Source organism: Marmota marmota, unplaced genomic scaffold (assembly GCF_001458135.2).
Source record: "Marmota marmota marmota unplaced genomic scaffold, marMar, whole genome shotgun sequence".
NCBI lineage: Eukaryota > Metazoa > Chordata > Mammalia > Rodentia > Sciuridae > Marmota > Marmota marmota.
In genome coordinates this window covers 3,495,049-3,514,960 of record NW_026000229.1, presented here as the reverse complement: position 1 = coordinate 3,514,960, position 19,912 = coordinate 3,495,049, and the positions used below count along the sequence as shown (strand labels likewise).

Below are 19,912 nucleotides of genomic sequence, written 5' to 3'. Positions count from 1 at the left end.
TCATTGACTACTGATTACCCTGCTTTCTTTATAGAACCTGTCATCTGAAATAATTATTTGTTTTTTGTCTATTCCCTGTTCAAATGTAAATTACTAGAGGACATGTTTACCACTAAATAATTATGTATTAAAAATACAAATTTTAATTTAGGTACAGAATGGTTCATGCCTGTAATCTCAGCAACTTGGGAGGCTGAGGCAGGAAGATCACAAATTCGAGGCCAGCCTCAGCAATTTAGCAAGAATCTGTCTCCTTAAAAATAAAAGGGACTGGAAGTGTAACTCAGTAGTAGAGCCTTCCTCTTCCCCCCTCCCCTTCCTTCATTCCCTAGTTCTGTTTTTAAGGATTCTTGATTAATACTTTCCTTTTATGGCTTAATAGTTACCCAATTATTGCAGCCCCATTTAAAGAATACTATTTTCTTCTTTCCCTGAAATAAAACCACCTTTTTCTTACAAAAATGCACATACACTTGGTACTTTTTTGCTTATTTAGAACTACTGAATTCCGCCCTGCCAAACCCCCATTCCCCAAACAAATTCTTGGTTGCTGGGGATCTGACCTAGAACTTCACTCATGTTACTCAAATATACTAACACAGAGCTACTTTATATATATACACACATACACACATTTATGTAATTAATATATTTATGTATTACATATAATTGTATATATTTAATAAGATATATTATTTTAAAAATTCTTGCAGTTAACAGTTTTTATTGTTTCGACAACGCAAGCACTTGCTTCATTTCACAGTGTGCTAAGTGCTGAGGATGCAACTTTGAACAAGACAGGGTCTTTGCCTTCATGGAATTTACAGATCAACAAATAATTTTCAGATTTTGCCAAGTGCTAGAAAGTAAAGAAATGAAAGGTACTAAATAGGTGTCCTGAGAATGTCTCTCATAGGATGTAATATTTAAATTGATTTATACTACCAGTGTGTTTGAAAATTTCTTTATCTTCCCCAATCTGTTCAGAACATTTTTTTAAAATTTTCAGTTATAGATGGAACATAATACCTTTATTTTATTTATTTATTTTTATGTGGTGTTGAGGATTAAACCCAGTGCCTTAACCTGTGCAAGGCAAGTGCTCCCCTACTGAACTACAACCCCAACCCCAGAATATTTTTAATAATTTTTTTGGCAAAAAAAAAAAAATTTTATTTATTTTTTTTTTTTTGGTAAAAATTGCTTTACAGTTTTGAACCACACATCCATCTTCCAACTATAGTGCTGCCTTCAAAGCTTGTCCTGTGTGGTAAATTTGGAACTATGATTCTGAGTTGTAAGATCAAGAGGGGCTGGAGGAGATTGCCCAGTGTTGAACTGATAGCTCAAAGGGTACACAGAGTACGTGGCTTGATTTAGAACTTGACAGAAAATTGGAATGACTGGACTTTATTGAGGGAGGAGAATGGGACAAACTTATTGTAAGACTTATTTTGGACACTTTTATTATCTTCAAGTGGTAGGACTGCTTCCACCTCTCCTCCACCATCCTGTCCAGTTTATTTGGATTCAGTGATTCAAATGGACTCCTACACATAGTTCATTTTATTTTGCCCCTTTGTACTTTTCTTCACTGTTTCTACTATATTTTTGCTTTTCTCTACTTAAGACTTTTGCATATGCTGGTTTTTTTTTTTTTTTTTGCTTAATTGTGACTTTCTTGAGGAATCTTCCTTAATGCCACAAAATAGGTTAGGTCCTGTTGCTCTATAGTTGTATTTCATATTGGGCATTTCATAAACATTTGTAACAGTTGAAATTCATTAAGTGTGTGTGATTTGTTTTACTGTCTGTTTCTTCCTCCAGAGCTATGTTTTACAGTCTGGTAGTTACCAGGCACTTATGGCTATTTAATGAATTAGAATTAAAAAAATATTAAAAATTTAGTTTCTCACTGGTATTAGTCCCATATCAGGTGCTCAGTAGCTATATGTGACTTTTGGCTGTTGTACTGAACAGGAAGGATCTGGAGTCTTCCACTATAATAAAAATTAATCTTTGTTTATATAGTTAATGGCTACCATACTTTATTTAAATTAAAATAGTCACATTTTAATCATGAATTGAGATGTCCTATAAGTATGAACTTGACTTTTAGTACAAAACAGGAATGAAAATATCTCAGTTTTTAAAAATAATTATATATTGAAGTTAAAATTTGCATATTTTGAGTTAAATAAAATATATAATTACAATGAATTTAACGTGTATCTGTAGTTATATTTCTTTTGAACAGTGCTGATCTGATTCTAGAGCAGAAGTTATTTTTTTGTTTTTTAAATTTTTACTTGTAGATGGACCCAATGTCTTTGTTTGTTTGTTCGTTTTTATGTGACACTGAGGCTCCAACCCAGTGCCTCACACATGCTAGGCAAGTGCTCTGCCAGTGAGCTACAGCCCCCACCCCCTCTAGACCAGAAGTTTTTACACAGGTAGAGACTGTTTATTTTGTTGACCATAGTATAACAGCAGATTATACCTAGCACATAGTAGGTTTTCAAATGATTTGGTAAGTGAATAACCTGCCTTTGTTAACTTTGAATGCCATTGTTTAATTGACAAGAGACTCTTACCTATTCAATGTTTACTTTGCAGAATTGTTAGTTTTCTTTGTGACTGATTTTTTAAAAAAAAATTGTCAAGACGCTTTCCTTTTAATATATTTTTATAAAAATTAATCTTCCTTATCCAATCTTTTAATTTTTTTTTCTTCTAGTTTAGGCAGCTAAGGAGACAGAAGGAAATAAAGAAAAGCCTACCAGTTCTGTTTTTTGTACATTTTTCTATGTCTAGCAGTTTTACTTAGATATCTGTCATATTATTTGGAACATGAAAAATATTATTTGAGGATTGTGAATGCTTTTTCCTTTACTTACACTTTTGTCTCATTATTATCCCTGTTTCTTTTCAGTTTGCATTTATTGGTGACCTTGTTTATTCCTTTAGACTGAAAACAAAGGGCCTTACTGTCTCTTTTACAGAAATCTCTTTTCTTATCAGTTTGGTTTATGCTTTCTTATCTGTATGTTGCCTTAATGTTTCCTTTTTATTCAGTGTTGCCTGAATGGACCATAACTACCCTCTCCAACTCCCCAAACACATGTTGTATATTTTTTTTCCATTATGGGCTAGAAGATTTACACCAGAAGTTTCCAAGCTCATATACCTTACTCTTGTAGGAGGAGAATATTTGCCATGGAGATATTTTTTTGAATGGTGTTTCTTAAAAAATTATCCCTTGGATGGTGGTTTTCAAACTTCATTTTTATTGATCCAGTCATGTTTTGCTGATGTCAGGTTGGTCCTTTCATCAACTACTGCATAAACCACCAATTGTATCCAGGAAGAATGCCCAGGATTAATTTCTTTTGTAGGAAGAACAGTTTGAACTATTTTAGTCCTTTAAAATTCAAAGTTTTTGCCTTACTCTATATGTATCCCACTGAAAGTTCTTTCTAATAGTCTAGGTATCGATTCTTTGTATAGGGTCTTTTTTATCAAAAATAAAGTGGGACCAAGTTGTTCAGTGGCTTCTTCTAACTTGATTTTTAGCTGATATGTTTGGGGAAAATCTCTGAGCTCCTGCAAAGATTATACAATACATTCTTTGAATACTTGATGTTAAAAAAAAAAAAAGTGGTATTGTCACATGCAAGCTGGGAGGGAACTTTTGTGGTATCTTATGAAGTAATGTTGTTTCGTACTATACAATTTATGGTCTTGATATTGCTTTCTTTTATTTAGTTTTGTTGTTTTCTTCTGTTGCTGATTTAGAATTGGAGTAAAACATCCTAGTTTTCATCTGCAAGCCACCTAACTAATTATTACCTCAAAGTTCTTTCAAGTAAATCCTACACAATCTGAAATCTCTAAGCCCACATCTCCAATCCTTTTTCTTGGTTATAGATTGAGAGTGGTCTTGGTGTTATACTAGTGTATAATTTGTATCTGTTTCATGCAAATAATTAACTTTGAAATGAAAAATAGACATCAGAGCAGAGGTTTATTTGGTTCCCATTGACTCTGCTAATTTTATGCTTGCTTCATTTTAAGAACAAAAACTTTTACCATCTCTTTCTATAATCTTTTTTTGGGGCTATCTGTTTTCCTCAAGTTTTAGACTATAACTCAAATTATGTATTCTTTCTGCTGATTGCTTCTGTACCTCTTTTACCTCCTATATGTTATTTTGTAGAGTGTGCACACAGCGGGAGGAAAACCTGAACTTGACTCATGAAGTGCTGGGCATTCAAAGCAGTGATTCCTTGCAAAGGATCTTGGGACTAGACCACTGTGAATTGGCTCTTTCAATTTGTCCACTTAAAGGGCATAATAGATTGCGCAGCTGTTTGGGCTTTAGCAGGGTATTGCTACATATTCATGTCAGGTTGCAATTATGTGAATTTTCAGTTTGTTACAAAGACTTCTCTTTGTATTCAAAACAATTTTGTTGATTTTGTGTTTTAATATGTGAGTTTTCTTTCTGAAAAAGATGGTTGCAAGATTTTGAACTTTGAGACTAAATTAAAATTATTAAATATATAAACATTAAAAGCATGCTTTAAGAAGCCATGTTAATTTGCTTTAATTTTGCATTTTTATGAATAACAGAACTTTTTTTTTAAGATGCAGATGGACACAATACTTTTATTTTATTTATTTTTATGTGGTGCTGAGGGTCGAACCCAGTGCCTCACACTTGCTCTACCACTGAGCCACAACCCCAGTCTGAGTCAGAATTTTTGATAGAGGTGAAAATTATACTTAACACATTAAATACTTTTGACCCAATCAGAAAACAATTTCAGAGTGATGTTTGATTGGGTCAGGCTACTAAATCATAGCAGTTCTAATGAAAACATAAATTTATATCATGAAATGTAGCAAACTAAGTCATGTATAAAGTCACAGCAAATCTTTTTTGTTTAAAAATCAAAGTACCTGTATGGTATCTCTTTAGAATCTCTGTAGTAAAAATACCATTTACTGTAGCTTATTGAGTAGTTTAAAAGGAATATGTCTTTCAGCTGCACTTCAGGATATCCATGACACCTTGAAGTGGGTACACAGTAGTTTCCATCCTTCTTTTAAAAAACAACCATGAATGTAAAAATACTTTGTGTACAACCAGTGACTTGAAAAATTGCGCTCTATATGTGTAATATGAAATAAATTGCATTCTGCCATCATGTATAACAAATTAAAATAAATAAGCAATTTAATAAAAACAACCATTAAGTGGCTGGGGATGTGGCTCAAGCGGTAGCGTGCTCGCCGGGCATGCGTGCGGCCCGGGTTCGATCCTCAGCACCACATACAAACAAAGATGTTGTGTCTGCTGAAAACTAAAAATAAATATTAAAATTCCCTCTCTCTCTCTCTCTCTGTCAAAAAAAAAAAAAAAAGAAAAGAAAAAAGAAACAACCATTAAGCCTGGCATAGTGGCGCATGTCTGTAATCTCAGTAACTGGGGAAACTGAGGCTGGAGGATCACAAGGTCAAAGCCAGCCTCAGCAACTTAATGAGACCCTGTCTGAAAACAAAAAAAGGGCTGGGGATATGGCTCCATAGTCAAGTACCCCCTACATTCAATCCCCAGTTCCAAAAAAAGAAAAAGAAAAACCTTCCTAAACTTTATACCTGGGCTTGAGGGTATAGCTTGGGTAGAGCACTTACCTAGTGTGTACCCTGGGTTTAATCCCCAGCACTGCAGAAATAAATAAATAAATAAATAAATACTCTATACCTGAACTTGTCATTAGAACAAATTGTCTTTTCCTTTTAGAACTCCATTTGTAAGCATTAACCTTAGCAAAACATACAGTGTCACTTTGTTAAATGTACTAATATAGAAATAATATTTCTGCCTAGTTTTTCTTTCAGTCTTAGATGGAAATTATCAATCTTTGATATTGTTGAAAATTTTATTGTGTTATATTTATTGAGAGCTTGTCAGTGAATTTGATAACTTAGAAATGAATTTTTTGCATTCAGTATTTTAATGCATATTTTCACCCAAATTATGATCTTTAAGTCTTAGAAAACATACTAATACTCTTAGCAAAATTTTATAATGGGTTTTTGAATCCATTTTAAAATTTTCAGAAAAAATGTGAATTCTATTAATAAGAATCTGTCTTTTTAAAACAACGCAGTCATCTTCATGGCTGTGTAAAAATAAATGATTTAGGTTAAAACTTTTATCACTAAACTTCATGTCAAAGGCTCTTCTGTGGGATTTTTCATTGATGTTATTTAGTTTATTTTTCACCCAGACAAAAGAGAAAGCAAATAGTATATGATGGGAAAACTGAAACATTACTGTTTCTTTAAGAAACCAGCTTATCCAGGGGGTTTTAGTGTGTTTAACCTAACCTGCTAGCAAGGAAAAGTTCTTTAAAATAATGGATATTAGCCGTATCCAATCACAATTATCAGTTTCACTAACAGGGAGGAGATTTTACTCTTCGGCCACTAGAATTGGAGAAGGTGGAGCTTGGTATTCAGGTTTGGTTGCTTTGGAGTACAGCTTCAAGTGAAGTTAATCTGAGGTGAAGCAAACAGAAAATTGTGGAGGTTTTGTTGGTAGGATTTTTGTTCTAATCTCTTAATAATCCTATATTTTGTACTTTTGCTCCTTTATGCTTCTGTGTATGCTAGGTGTTATTTCTATTTTCTGATGCAAACTGAAGATTAAAATTAAGCAGGGAAGCAGAACAAAAGGGCTGTTTGGACAGGAAATAGGTGTTCAGAGAATCAAACTTGACTTTCTTTTATCATTATTTTTAGTTCAGAATTAGAGTGACATAAAAAAAAGTCTTTGAATCAAAATCATCTCCAATAACAGGCTTTTCTTTTTGATTGGATGTTGGAGCAATCAATTTTCAGTTTTTATGAGTGACATCTTATAAAGGTTTATTTGGTGTCATTTTCCTTAAACCTAAGATGTTAAGTTGCTAAAAGACAGATAAGTGTGGCAGGTTTAAACTTGATTTTAAAGGATTGAAATGCCAGCTGTTTAATTTTCTTTTTTTTTTTTTTACCCCTAGAATGTCCTCCTTCTTTTTAACTCCAGTGTATTTTAAATATTTTAAATATGTTCACAATTTTAGCTTTGGTTTTAAAAGGTCATTGATATATTTTATATAGAACAAAATAAAACTGCTTTCTTCTCCAAACTCTTCATTTCTTTCAAAGGGGGAGATAAGTAATTAACACCCTTTTGAAACAGGAAGTGGATGGATTTGTATTTTTTAAAAACTATAGGTAAGCTACCAAAACTTGAAAAAGAAAGTATCTACAAATCTGTTGACATTTCTTATTTATGAAATAATTGTATATTTCAGTACCATATTTTTTTCTTGGGAGACTGTTTCCTTTATATTGTTGCCCTTTGCTCTCATAGATAAAGATATGAAAGTTCATTTCAATTATCAGTTCAAACGCCAACTGAGCATTTTCAGCCAGTGTCTTTGTATTTACTGTGCTGTTCATTCCTAAGTCAGAGGTTTTTAAATTAATGCTTTTCTACTATCTCTGTTGCTTAAACAATAATGATAAACAAGTCACCCTTATACCCACAGTATCATTATGTGGTGGCCTTATTTTCTCCATCTTTCCTTCTATATATTATGGCTTTTCCCCAATAAATGTGAATAAGTACAGTGTTGTATATTTTTTCACTAAGCTGTATCCTCTCTTATTAAAATTGTTTTAATTCCAGTAGATATGCAATGAAAGTTGATTTGACCTTAACCTAGTCTTTTGCCTGTTCTATTTTTGGGTTGTTCCTAATTTTTCATAATTTTAAATGGAATTACATTGAATACATTTCTGTAGATATCTTTAAAATATTTCCCCTTTTAAAAAGATTTATTTCTTTTGGAACAAACCCCTAGAGTGTGCTTATCTAGATCAAAGGAAATGAACAATTCACTGGCCAGATTGCTTTTCAAAAAGGTTATACCAATTTATATTACCATGCTTCATATTTTCTCTAATGGGTAGCCCCTTAAATTTTTTATTATCCTTTGCCTCTGGAGCTCTCTGAGTTATTCATTTAGTTTTTCCTTAAACAAATAACCTATTTAAAACTTCATTTTCCAAGATAAAGATGGATCTAAATCCATTTTCTGGATATTAAAATTAGCTGAAGGAAATTGGGGAAATTTTTACCCACTTAAGTGAACAATTATATATTTTTGTTGGGTATTTTATTTATTACATGTTATTGCTATTAACAAGTACAGGGCTTAATATTTTATCCTGGCTTTGTTGTTAATGCCAGCACTCCTTAGTGTGTGCTGCTTCTGGTAAGGACACAACAGAAGAAATATTTCCTTCTAAGAAAATATCAGAAACATTTTTAGAGAAGGAGCTGGAATAGTTTCAGTTAACATTACCTGTATCCAAACATGTATGAATAGCCATTGTCACTGTGCATTTCTGAATTTTGGGTTTTTAAAAATACACTTTAGAAACAGAATTTGTATGCATAGTTCTCAGTGTTAAATGGTACAATAGCACCTTTACAGTATTTCATAGGTTTTCAGTTAAAGGTAAAAAGATACCTGTACACAAAGTGGTGCTAGTCATGTTATTTCTGTTTCTCTGAGAGCATTCTTTGTTTGGCATTAACTGCTGATTATGTATGCTCTTACTAACTATTCTGCTGAATGGAATAGGCCTTAACTGTTTAGCTTATGAACTAGCTAACAAATGTTACAGAATAACCTTAAACTTAAAGCAAAATTTGAGACAAAAATACTAATTTAATTAATGGGGCAATAAAAAGCCATGGGCTAAGCTGCAACTCATTGGTGCGAGCTATAGTTGGAATGTGTGTTATCTTAAATGATCTAGTCATTTTCCAGTTTAAATAATTTAAATTTATTTTCCGTAAATTTATTTTAATTAACTGATAATTTAGTATCTCTAACTTTCATAGGTAATGTTGGTATGTTTTTCACTATGTTTGTTTTTAGTGGGAAACAATTTTTTTAAGTCTGTTTTGTTTGTTATGATTGAAGAATGATTTTTCCAGATACTTTGGTTTTTTTAACATTTGGAATAGAAGAGAAATTTTAATTAAATTAAAATTAATTAAAAATTTCCTTATTTACATCACAAATATTTCCTTTATTCTGAATTTGAGAAAATGTAATCTATTTTCTTTTTATCAAATCATTGCTACCAGGTAGAGATGAAGATATGTAAATATAATTTAAAATCATGTCAAATATGACTGTTGATTACATTTTAAGGGATACCCAAGTAAAGATTTACCTACTCTTTTACTCTGGAAAACACTAAACTTTTGAGAAATTGTGATCTTTAATGGATTCTCTACTGCAATTCTACTATATTGGCTTGGTTGACAGAAGTAGGGAGGATCCTCTTAGTTCATTGCTTTCAGTGGGAAGAATAAAAATGAGCTTTCTACCTGGAAAAGAGTACTGTTAAATTGACATAGATGTTGGGGCAAGATATGAATAGTGATAGCTCTGTTTTATCCTTCAGAATGGAGGGGAAAAAAATGACAGAGGGGTTATGGAGTGCAGTCAGAGTATCCATTTTTAGACTATTCAGGGGAATGTAGTGATACTTTCCCTCTTAATAATATAAGGAAAATTTTTAATAAGCAGTAAGTTGAGAAAACTTGAAAGAACCTAGAGCCAGTAGCTTAGCATTTATAAGGTCTCTTTGTTCTCTGTAATAGGGGAACTGCACAGTTATGAAATGCTTTTCCTGTCTACCTTCTTTATGAAAGTAGGTAAATGTTCGAAGAGGTGACTTTTGTTGATAATGTAAGAGGTGCTTATTTATGAACTGATGTCTGTGAGCCTGTTTGAATTAATTTGGATTTCTGTGTTTGGGTGTTATTGGAAATAATGAACTTAAAACAATTTTGTGGTTAGCAGTGGTTGGGTAGAAGAAAATAGATCCATCTATCTCTTCATACATTTTTTAAAAAAATTTTTAATTGTTCTTTTTAGTTATATATGACAGTAATATTTATTTATCATACATACATGGAGTATACCTTCCTATTTTTGTTGTTGTACATCATGTGGAGTTACATTGATCGTGTATTCATATATAAATATAGGAAAGTTATACCCGATTCATTCTACTGTCTTTCCCATTCCCATCCCTTCTCCCTTCCCTCTTCATACATTTTTTTCTTTCTTCCTTAAGCCCATAGGTCCCTTCTCCCTCTTATATTTTTCTGAGCCCTATACTTGATTTCTCAGTAACATTTAGTGCTCTTGACAGCTTTTTCCTTTTTGAAACTTTTCCCATGAGTTTCATGACATTGCTGTGCTTCTTCCTGTTTATGATTCTTGTATCCTTTGCAAATGTTTCCTCTTTTCAACTATTAAATAATGGAATTAATAGAATTTTTAACACTGCTTACTTTCTACTTTTCTTGGTAACCTCCAGTCCCATATCTTTAATTAAAATCCTATGTGTGGTAATGGTTTCAAGATCTGAATTTGAGACCCATGTTCATCAAACTCACTAAATGTACCATCCAAGTAAGAACCTGGGTGTCATTCTAATTATTTCTTCTTCTTCGCCCCCAATGAGCAATTTTTTTTCTTTTTTAAAGATGGGCTTCTGCTATGTTGTCTAGGCTGGCCTCAACTCCCAATCTTCCTGTCTAAGCCTCCCAAGTAGCTGGGATTGCAGGTATGTGCCACCCCGCCCTGCTTTCCTAACATTTATAACTCCAGTATCTCTAGCATCAGCCCACTTCTTCTTTTCACCCGTTAGTGCAGCCACATTATGATTTCTCAATTAGATTATCAAAACAGACACCTAACTGATCTTTGCTTCCCATTTTGACTCTGTATAATACATTATTTACTGTATAGTCATGTCTGTTTTTTCTCTGCTCATAATTCATTAATGATCATTTGTTGCCCTTTGAACTTTAACTTAACTGCCTAGAGTGACTTAACTGCCTAGAGTGCATAATGACACCAGCTAGTTCTGGGCTAAATATTCTCTCAGGTAGTCCCCAAATAACCTTAAGTGCTAAGTTTTGTTGGTAAGTTAACAATGAGACAATTTAAAAAGGCTAACTGATTTGTCCAAAGTTGCCATTGCTCCTAAGTAGCAAACCTACTTTGAACTTAGGTTTGACAAAATCCCCTTCCTTAAGGTACTGAGCTATGTATCTTTCTTAGCTGAATTCTGCTTTTTTCCTCATACCATTCTACTTCATCCTTTATCTAGCAATTGACAGTTTTTCCTTCCAGAGTGTGCTCAAAATTTGCTAAGTCTAAAAATGCCTTAAGGAAAACAAACATTTTTTTTTAATATTTATTTTTTAGTTTTTTTTTTTAGGTGGACACAATATCTTTATTTTATTTTTATGTGGTGCTGAGGATCGAACCCAGTGCCTCACGAATGCCAGGTGAGCGTGCTACTACTTGAGCCACATCCCCAACCCAAAACAAACATTTTAAAAATGCATTTCTGGGGCTGGGGTTGTGGTTCAATGGCAGAGTGCTTGCCTACCTAGCATGCGTGAGGCACTGGGTTTGATTCTCAGCACTACATATCAGTAAATAAAATAAAGGTCTATTGACAACTAAAATATTTTTAAAAAATGCATTTCTGACCATTTTTTGGAATACTCTATCCCCAAGTTATTAGAAGTTAGAAGGAGATATAGGAAAAGTAAAGGTAATTTTCCATATGTGATTATGGAAAATTATGAATTTCAAAGCTGATGAATTCCTCACATTTAATAAAAGCTTTTGACCAGACTGTCACTTAAGAGGAAGATTAGGCAAAGATTGAAAGCACTTTATCTGAGCTATTTGAAATGCTGATGACCTCCTTAAATGGCTGTTAGCCTGGAACTTGTGTAAAAGGTTCATTTGTGTCCAGGTGTGTAAATCTACCTGTGAACACAAGTTAAATAACATGCTTAGTAACTTACAGGTAGGGTACAGAAGCTACATACCTATATTCTCTGTATCAAATATTACATCATTAGAAAAGTTAAATAATGTAGCCAACATCACATAAAAAGAAAATTAAAGTATGTTAAAAAGTTGATTTAGAATAATTTTTATTTCAAATATTTCACTTCTTTTAATTTTCTCTGCTATCCCCTAACAGTAAAATGTGTAACAGCTCATTTAATTTTGAATGTTATAATTTATAACTTGAAAAGAATGTGTTTTACTTACTTTGATAAAGAAAATGCATGACTGTTTTTTTCAAAAAAATTTAAATAATTGCTTAAAGTATATAGTGCATCTTCTCAATGAGTACTAAATCTCAGCAGTTATGAAACTATAAAATAATTTACTTTTAGTTGGGAAATTGTTCTTTAAAGATTATTAAAAGTGAAAAACTACACTGAAGTGGTTCCATTAATTGCTTAAAATTGTTGCTTCAATACCAAGTTCTTATTGACTTGCATGCACAGACCCTAGTCAGATAGCTGTAGTAATCTAGTCAGGTAAATTTACAAAGTGCTGTAAGGTGATCCTTTTCTGAAGGAAGCTCACATTCAGTTTGGTGAAATTGGAGAGGTACGAATATTTACTGTTCGATAAATCAGTGTTATATATTACTCAGGTTCAAATTATGGTTGGTTGTAAATTATTGCTGTTGAAGTTCAGCAGGGAGAAAGATTACTATAAGCCAAGGTAATCAGGAAATTGAAAAAGTAAGATCAGAGACGTCCTTGGTAATTTATTATGATATGTCTGAGACTGCCAGTGACAAGGAACTGCCATCATCTTATAATTTTGGATGTAGATCAAAAGCTTAATTTGACTCACCTGAAAAGGAACGATCCTGAAATGATAAAAATGGAGAGAATAATAGAAATTGTAGATACTCCAACCACAATTTTGCTGGTTTAGAAAGTGCTATCTAATTTTCTACTTGTCAAGTACGCTCCCACTTCCTGGGATTCTCAAGGTAGCGAAAGAGGCCTGGTGGATACTCAAGAATGGTGGGAATGGCATAACTTTGAGTAGCAGTGAACTGTGAAGGCTTCTATGGAAAGAAATAGTGAAAACAGTGTTAGGATTAATTTAATAATTGCAACTCATTTATTGAACACTGTATCAGATGCATTAACTTTCATTCACTAATTTTTCTAGTGCTAAAGATTGAACCCAGGGCCTCAAGCATACTAAACAAGCACTCTACTGCTTAGCTCCTTAGTTGTTTTTAACTAGACAGTTCAGTGGCATCAAGTACACTCATGTTGTTGTGCAATCATCACTACTATCCATCTCCATAACTTTTGTTTTTAAAGATGGGAACTTGATGTGTTGCTCAGGCTAGCCCCAATTTTATGAGCTCAAGGGATCCTCCTGCCTCAGACTCCCAAGTAGCTAAGACTGCAGGCATGCCACCATGCCTGGCTTCCCGAACTTTTTTTTTTTTTTTTTTAATATTTATTATTTTTTAGTTGTAGTTGAACACAATATCTTTATTTTATTTTTATGTGGTGCTGAGGATCAAACCCAGGGCCCCACACATGCTAGGCAAACCCTCTACCGCTGAGCCACAATCCCAGCCCCCTTCCAGAACTTTTAAAATCATTCCTACCTGAAACTCTGTACCTATAAGTCCTCGTTTCCTCCTCCTCCTGTCCCTGATAACCAGCATTCTATTTTCTGTCTGTAAATTTGACCATTGTAGTTACTTCATATAAGTGGAATCATACAATATTTGACCTTTTGTGTCTGGTTTATTTTCATTTACATCAATAATTTCAAAATGCATTCATGTTATATAGTATGCATCAGAATTTCATTCCTTTTAAAGACTACATAATTCCCTAGTGTGTGTTTGTGTGTGTGTGTGTGTGTGTGTGTGTGTGTAAGTCTTTGTGTGGTGGATGTTTTATTTCTCTTTGGTAGAGATTAGGAATGGATTGCTGGGTCATGAGATAGGTTTCATATTTAACTTCATAAGAATGTTTTACATTCCCACTGATAGCACATAAAAATTCTGTTTTCTCTTTATGCTCACCAATACTTAGTGTGATCAGCTTTTAAAATTTTAACCTTTCAAGTGGATGTAGAGTTCATTGTGGAGTTAATTTACATTTCCTGAATGACTAATAACAATTTGTAATGAATGCTAATATTCTCCTTTGCTGGCTACAGCCTCTTGTCATTCCATTTCTCATTCTCATTTACCCATCACATTTACTTTTAAGCTTTATCAAGACCTCAAACTCAAAATCTCTTGCTTCATCCTTTCCTTTCACACCAGTTTCTTTCAGTCACTGTTTTCCCCAGTATTCTTGGCTCTTAATCTTTGACCAATTCTGCCATTTGCTCTGCTTCTAAACCTAAGCTATTGAATGCTACCAGAAGAAAATCACACTGATCTATGTTTTTGACACTACCATGAATTTTTCTGTAACTTTTGACTTAATTTCAAGCTTTTATGTAGAAGTTGCATGAACAGTAGTATAAGGAACTCTCTCATGTCCTTTTCCTAGATTCCTAATTGTTGTACTGTCCCATTTGCTTTATTATATTCTGTTCTTTTTCTCTCAGAATGTGTACATGTACACACACGCACACACACGCACATGCATGTTAATTTTTCTTAATCATTGCATGTAAGCTGGAGACTTTTTATCCCTAAGTACTTCAGTATGTATTTCTTTAGAACAAGAACATTATCTTACATGGTGAGACTAAAATCAGGGATTATAACATTTATGTAATGTATTTTTAAATAGTACTGTCCATATTCAGTTTTGTTAGTTGCCCTAACAATATCCTTCATACCTTTCTTTAACTTTACTACAAATGTTATAATTTATAACTTGAGCTTGTACTCAGCCATCCTTTTCCTATGTGGCTATTTTAAGATTTCTTTATTTTTGGTTTAGACCCCCCTTTTTGTCTCGTACTTAGTAATTGAGATTACCACGTGAATTTTCTCAACTTGCTGCCCCTTCTTTTCCATAATTTACATTTATATATTTTCATTTATATAGTTATCCTGGGTAAGAGTTCTACTTACATGTATAGAAGGCTAGTACTTTCTAATATGATAGGTAGTAGTAGCTATTTAAATTTAATTAAGATTAAGTGACATTAAAAATGGAGCTGCCACTAACTGCATTTTAAGTACTCAGAAGCTAGATGTGATTAATGGCTATTGTATTTGCATATGTCTAGGTTCCTATCATTCCAATATTTGAAGGGTTTTTCTTTATTACCACCTTGATCTTGGTGTTTCTCATCTATATATCCTTATAAGTCACCTCACCCTACATGTACCTTATGCTTCAGTCACAACAAATTATATGCATTTTCTCTAGATATTCTCCTTTTCACTTTTCCATGCCTCTCTGTCTTTTCTCACATCTTCCTGAGAGGCATATTCCCAACTGACAACTTCTTTTCTTCCCTAATCATACAAAATCATAATATCTTAACAAATTTACGATTTATGCTAAAGTTGTGAGATCCTTAAAGTGTAGGGACCATACATATCTTTTGCTCCTTGTGTCCTAGCATTCCAAATAGATGTTGAATTGAAACAGTGATATAGTTTTTACCCTCTGGCTGCTTATTCTGGGCCGATTATACTTTGTGTAAATCTCCATGGAAAATCCATATCTATCTATGAAAGAAGACTAGTCTTCCCTATAACGCTGTCTGAGCTCAGTTTTTCTGTCTCCAGTCCTTTAAGAGTATCAGTTCACTTGTGGTTCCATGAGCATACTGTGTGGAATTATGGTATCATGTTTTATTTAGCTTGGAATGTCCTTCATTCCCAAAATATTAACCAACCAACATTCATCATAAACAAAATAATCCTTTCCCTGTGACAAAGCAAATCACTCTGTTCTAGTACTTCACTTGTTTATATTGTGATGTTTCATATTATATTGTAATTTGTTAACTTGTCTTTCTGAGAGTCGTAACCATTCCTTAATCAAGTCATGCAACTCAGAAATTTTTTCAAGATACATACCCATTAAGCGGCAAAGCAAGATGTACTCTGTGTGTGTGTGTATGTGTGTGTCTGTGTCTGTGTCTGTGTTTCCCCAGTACCTGGCACATACTTATTGCTTAGGAAAGCCTGTTGAATTGATCAATGACCTAACTTCATCCATCAGAATCTATAACTCATTTTTTTTTTCTTTTTGGTACTAGGGACTGATTCCAGGGGCACTTAACCACTGAGCCATATCCCCAGCCCTTTTTTGTATTTTATTTAGAGACAGGGTCTCACTGAATTACTTAGGGCCTCGCTAAGTTGCTGAGGCTGGTTTAGAACTCTTGAACCTCCTACCTCAGCCTCCCGGGCTGCTGGGATTACAGGCCTGCACCACCACACACAGCTATATCTCATTTCTTACGGGTTTTAGCTTGCTTAAATGCTTGGGCTTTGAAGACAGACTCTTTGGATTCAAATCCTTGCTTTACTACTGTTATGTTTTGGTTATGGTGTGAGTGTAACCCTAAAAGTTCAAGTATGAGAAGCTTAAGTGTCCCCGGTGTGGTAATGTTGAGAAGTGTTGGAAAATCTTCCGGAAGTGGTTTAGCCAAGCATAGTAGTACAAATGTATGATCCAAGCAACTCCAGAGGCTGAGGCAGGAGGATCACAAGTTCAAGCCAGCCTCAGCAACTTAATGAAACCCTGTCACAAAATAAAAAGTTCTGGGGATATAGCTCAGTGGTAAAGTACCCCCTGGATTCTATCCCTAGTACCAAAAAAGAAGAAGTGGCGTTTAGTCAAGGTAGTTAGGTCATTTGGAGGCATTGTCCTCAGAAAGGAGTAATGCTGGTCTGGAGGAGTTGAGTTCCTCCAAGTGTGGGTTGTTGTAAAGGAGCAAACTTGTCCCCAGTGTCTATCTCAGGCTTACTGTTTCACCACCTGATCTTTTCTGCTTGGGTTCTGCTGTTGTGTTATTTGTTATGAGGCCCTCGCCAGAAGCCAAACCTATGGAGTCATTTGATCTTGGACTTTTAGGCTCCAAAACTGTGAACCAAATAAACATCTTTTCTTTATAAAGTACCACACCTCAGGTATTTTTTACAGCAGCAGAAAACAGATTAATATAACCACTTACTAGCTGTTTGACCCGAGCAATTTCTGTAGTCTTGCTAAGCCTCATCAGTTTCCTCATCTCTAAGTGGTTTCTCCTTCTAAGAGATGTTGTGAAGATTAGAGGAGATGGTGTAGTATATTATTTTTAGCAATCATGGGAGCTCTCAATTCTGTTCTTATCTTATGCTTCTATGACTTAGCTACTATCTTCTGTTAGTCCATTCTGCCCTACTGTCACCCCATGGTCTTTTTTACTGGCAGAGCCAATAAGAGATCTGATAGGCAGTTTTGAAAAAAGAGAACCCTGGAGAAAAGTCTGAATTAGAGTTGTATTTGGGAAACAGTTGCTCAGAGCTGCTAGGTAGAACTTAAGAAACCTGGGCTAGTGTGCATAAAAAGACAAATAGCAGGTGATAGGATTATAAGATACAGTTCCAGGAACTATATATATCTTGGGGGCAGTTAGGATTTTCAAATATCTTTATTGGCTTTCTTAACCTTTGGAATGGTTAAGAAATAATCAGCTTTTTTGGCATCTAAAAATTACTGGGTCACACTTTGAAGCAGCAAAGAAATTTGGAATGTCCCTTTGTTGGAACTCACAAAAAGTTTGATTTTCCACTAAAATATTCTTTCTTGTTAGATCACACATCCTAGGTTTTTATTTAGAAGATGAGGTTGTCTTCATAGGTGTGACCCCATTTGGCAAATAAGAGGAAGCTAAGTCACCAAAGGAAATACTTGCAAAGAAAGATTTCATTAGTGAGCCAAGCATGTTGTACACTTTATTTATTTACTTATTTTTATTAGAACTTTATAGTTATGTAGTTGGGTTCTTCCTGACACACTCATACATGCATGGAAATCTGTTTAAATTCATGATCCTCCTCCACTTTCCCTCCTATTCTTCCTCCCCTCTTCCATTCTCCTTTCTCTACTCAACTAGACTTCTTTCATTGGTCTATTAATTTGTGTTTGATTGGTTCTTTATGTTATCCTATCCTTCTCTTCTCCTTTCCTTTATTTTACTGTAGCTTCTGCATATGAGAGAAAACCTTTGAGTTTCTGAGTTTGGCTAATTTTACCTAGCATGGTGTTCTCCTTTTCCATTCGTTTACCATATGCCATAATTTCATCCTTTTTTATGGCTGAGTAGAACTTCATTTTATGTGTATGTGGTATGCTCTTGTAGTCCCAGTACTTGGGAGGGTGAAGCAAGAGAAGCACCTAAGTGTAAAAATTCCAGACCAGCCTGGGCAACGTTAAGATAAGACCTTGTGTGAAAAGGGGGTGGGGAGAGAGAAACGAAAAAGAAAGATTGTATTAGTATTATATTGTCTTTTTAGTTTAGAACAGGTATATAGTTTACCACTTTTGTTAGGTGATTTTGTATTAAAGAATGGAATGAGGAAGAGGAGAATGTAGGATGTAAATGAGAAGGAGTACTGCAAGAACCATGGATGAATGTAGATGCTTAAAGGCTAATTTGTCTGTGATTAAACTCTAAGCCATGTTTTATTCTAATGTTTTTTCAGAATACTCAAATGTCCCCTTGAAGGCAATGGATTACTAAGAGTTTTTGTCCGTTTGCTTTCACAAAGAGTGCATTTATATAAATTTTTTTTGTTCAACCTCATTTTTAAATAATGCTCTCTTACTGTGAAAATCAAGAGTGAAATATTTTAGAGGAAAGTAACATCAAAAATTACTGATTTGTCATTAATATCCTTGATTTTTATTAATTGACTTTAATAAGAAATAAATCTCAGCTGGGCATAGTGGTGCACATGTGTAATCCCAACTACTTGGGAGACGGAGGCAGGAGGATCACAAGTTCAAGGCCAGCTTGAGAAACATAGCAAGACCCTGTCTCAAAATAAAAATTAAAACAAGCTTGGGGGCCATCCCAGTCATGCATGCCTATAATCCCAGTGGCTCAGGAGGCTGAGAAAGGAGGATTGAAAGTTCAAAGCCAGTAACTGGGTGAGATCCTGTCTCTAAATAAAATATAAAAAAGGGATGAGGATGTGGCTCAGTGGTTAAGTGCCCCTGGTTCAATCTCCTGTATCAAAAAAAAAAAAGGCTTGGAGGTACAGCTCAGTGGTACAGTGTCCCTGGGTTCAATTCACAGTACCAAAAATAAAAGTAAATCAAAGTTTTTATACATATATTTAATACCTCACTATGACCATTAGTATTAATAGGTGATTACGTTCTTGAATTTAAACTTTTGCTTCCTGATAATACAGAGCTCTTATTTCTCATAGTAAGAGCAGATCATTTGCAGTGATTATCCAGTTGACAAATTGGAAGTTGTTTTGTATTTTCAATCCTTTAATTCTTTAAACAAAAGCACTACATAATTTAGAGTGTGTATTAATAGGGAGAGGGAGAGAACAATATCCTGATTTGCTAGTTGTGGTCATTTGATTCAAATTTAAGGTACCTCTTAAAGAGTGTGTGTGTGTGTGTGTGTGTGTGTGTGTGTGTGTGTGTGTAAGAGAATAATTTTAAGAGGACAAACATTTTATACTAACCAGAACTCTTGCATGTTAAATGAATCTGGTAGTTTTTTAGAGAAAGGGGAAAGTGTTGATTATCAGGAATAGGTAGAATAATTTTGTACTGCAGGTAAAATATTTTGTATGCTGCCTGTCATTTGTTAGACCCAGCTTCTTGGACAGTTAAAATAAAAAAGATGAAAGGGTGTTAAATAACATTCAAAGTACATAGAATTAGGTAGTAGGATAATTGAGCCCTAGGGTTTCTGAAAGATGTTAGCCACAGCTGGGCTTTTTATTCTACTTTTTTTTTTTTTTTTTTTGT

At 34.0% G+C, this 19,912-nt stretch overlaps 1 protein-coding gene across 6 annotated transcripts in view; it reads left to right on the top strand.

Moving 5' to 3' along the window:
• The first annotated feature begins 6,177 nt into the window (after positions 1-6,177).
• Zfand6 (zinc finger AN1-type containing 6) overlaps positions 6,178-19,912 on the top strand; it is a 61,205-nt gene continuing 47,470 nt past the window's right edge. For 2 of the 6 annotated variants that reach the window (XM_048793371.1, XM_048793370.1), the window contains exon 1: positions 6,178-6,606. The gene's annotated coding sequence lies outside the window, so the exon portion shown is untranslated. The remainder of the gene's footprint in view (positions 6,607-19,912) is intronic. The other 4 variants (XM_048793379.1, XM_048793378.1, XM_048793376.1 and 1 more) reach the window with 3 other exon arrangements.